This window comes from Neophocaena asiaeorientalis, unplaced genomic scaffold (assembly GCF_003031525.2).
Source record: "Neophocaena asiaeorientalis asiaeorientalis breed wild unplaced genomic scaffold, Neophocaena_asiaeorientalis_V1.1 scaffold1019, whole genome shotgun sequence".
Lineage (NCBI taxonomy): Eukaryota > Metazoa > Chordata > Mammalia > Artiodactyla > Phocoenidae > Neophocaena > Neophocaena asiaeorientalis.
In genome coordinates, this window is record NW_020173382.1 from 378,965 (window position 1) to 381,294 (window position 2,330).

General features: G+C 47.3%; 1 long non-coding RNA gene across 2 annotated transcripts in view; it reads left to right on the forward strand.

Annotated features, from left to right (window-relative positions):
- Nucleotides 1-2,044, forward strand: part of LOC112400687 (uncharacterized) — a 2,703-nt gene extending 659 nt beyond the window's left edge. The window contains exons 2-3 of one of the 2 annotated variants that reach the window (XR_003003451.1): nucleotides 614-693; nucleotides 1,436-2,044. This is a non-coding gene — a long non-coding RNA (uncharacterized LOC112400687). Of the gene's footprint in view, nucleotides 1-535; nucleotides 694-1,435 lie in introns of those variants that run through there. The other variant, XR_003003450.1, reaches the window with a different exon arrangement.
- Nucleotides 2,045-2,330: the final 286 nt, after the last annotated feature.

Genomic DNA, 2,330 nt, shown 5'->3' on the forward strand with positions numbered 1-2,330 from the left:
TCTGCGTTTCAAGCTGCTGCTTGCCCTATCTTGCCCTATCTCCCAAAATCTGGTCCCAGAATTCTACCCTGGAGGCGCCGCCCCAAGGCCACCTTGGTCGCCCGGGGGCCTCCCATAAGGGATTGCCCCGCTGGCAGGGCACTAGCTTGACAGCTCCTGAGAAAATGGCAGCACCTGAGCTGTCGACTCAGGGCCTCTTCCTGCCCCCCTGGACTCTGGACGCTATTGCTAATGACCTCGAAAGCCACCTCCATCTCTTCCTGGGGGCCCCGAGTCTACGCTAGGAGCTTCACAGCGAGCCTGGAAAAGAGAGGGCTCACTCTCTGGCTGACGTCGCACTTCACCTGTAAAAATCACTTTAGGATTTTGGTTTGATCCGGCGCACGGGCAGGTCAAGGACTATTGGCAAAGACAGAGGGAGGTGTGGAATCTTTCCCACGCTTTCCGTCATCCTGAAAGAAACCAAGCACACGAAAACCCCTCTTGTCTGGACGGGCTGCCCGGAACTGGGCTTCCCAGTGGGGCCCCAAGGCACCCCCAGGCTGACCCCCTGCCTCTCACCAGCTCCCTTTTCTCCCTTTCTCCCCCCTCGGGACGGGTCCCCTCGAGCCAGAAGGAAGCCCGGCAGCAGCCAGCGCCCACCCTCCGGGAGGACCACGCCCGCGCCCGCCGGCTGCCTCCAGCGGGACGCAGGTGAGAGACCGCGAGGGGCGGAGGGCGGGAGCCGCGACCCTGATTGGGGGCGTTGCCTTCCAGATGCGCTGTGGCGCTTTGCCCCGGGCCCCCAAGAGGTATCGAGATTGAGGGCGTCCACGGGGCCCTCAGACTGCGTGGTGCCCTTTTTCTGACTTAAAGCAGTCATCTTTCACCATTATTCACACGGTCGAAGTTGCAGTTTGCCTAGATTTTTCTCCAAGGAGAGAAATGTGAATAAAGCAATATTTTAGCCAAACATTTCCGTGTCAATTAAGAAGATGGCAATTCGTTCCAGACTATAAATTCTCTGTAACAACTCTCTAAGGTATTCGTTCAAATTGTTTTTCAGCATTGCTAAATGTGCATCATAATGTGTGGGAGACTTGTGTAAGATGAATCCATTTATAGTCGACGGATCAATTGATCCGATGTTACCACCTTCAAGGAGGCACCTTTCCATTGTCCTCATCTTTTCCCAGCACATGTTATTTGTTAGGAAGCTGTGTGCACACGGCATTGTATTAAGTTTATTAGACAGGCGTGGCCCATAAACTAGGAAAAGTTTAGTCAAGCTCTAAATTTAAAATTCCGCATTTCTGTAAGTTGTGGGACAAGATATATAGGTTCCTTTTATAAGCTAGAATTGATCATAATTTAAAAATATTTTAAGCACAGGGATATTTTTTGAAGGCATCCAGCATTTCCAGTTAGCAGTACTGACTTTTTTTTTTTTTCCCAGCAAAGGAACACTACTACATCAACACTCCATGCCCGGATCTGGACACAGAAGACTCCTGTTTCAAGAAAATACAGTCATCTCTCAAATCCTGTAATTTATATGCATTCTAAACTCACTAGGTATTGAAAACCACCCAAGTGTCCCACACCATGGGGTAAAATATAATCAATCACTCAGTGTAATATTATACATCCTTTAAAAATGGTATTGGAAAATGGTTTATGATCAGTAAGTCAAAATAACTCTCTCCCACCGTTTCTTTCTCCCTGCTGCTCCCTGATACCCACGCTTCTTTGTTCCATTTGGCACGTAAACTTGTTTTTCCCGCCAAATGAGTCAGTCATGATGGGAACGTCAATTGATTTGAACAGATGTGTGTCAATGTTACTTGGGAAACTAGATGCCAATAACAGGGCCACAAAAAAAGGCAGTGGTTGCAACTCTGTAAAAATTTACACGTGCATACAGACAATGACTAAAGTGGAACCCCAAATAGGAAAACAGTTGGATACACTCCAGTGCTTGGAGATTGAATGATTGTATGCTGCTTTTGATTTTCACTAATACAAGTAACTGTCCAATTAAAAAAGACCTACTAAGGACTCTGCAGTGCAAATTATTTTGCTGATTGTTTTAAAAACACCATACCTATCAAATCATCAAGGCAGATGGGGCAGCAGGGGACTGGGTTTGTTCCCCCAATCCTGGACCATTATTAGGCTCAGGGCAACACTTGGAGAAAAGGTCATCCTACACAGGTGGGAGTTAACTTCTAGGCAGCTTTCCTGAGAGACGACACAAGATGAAAATAGAAAGAGGTCCAAAAAGCATTTTTTGGAAGATCAATGAAAGTTTATTAATAGGAATTAAAGACTAGAGTCGGGGCTCTATCCAA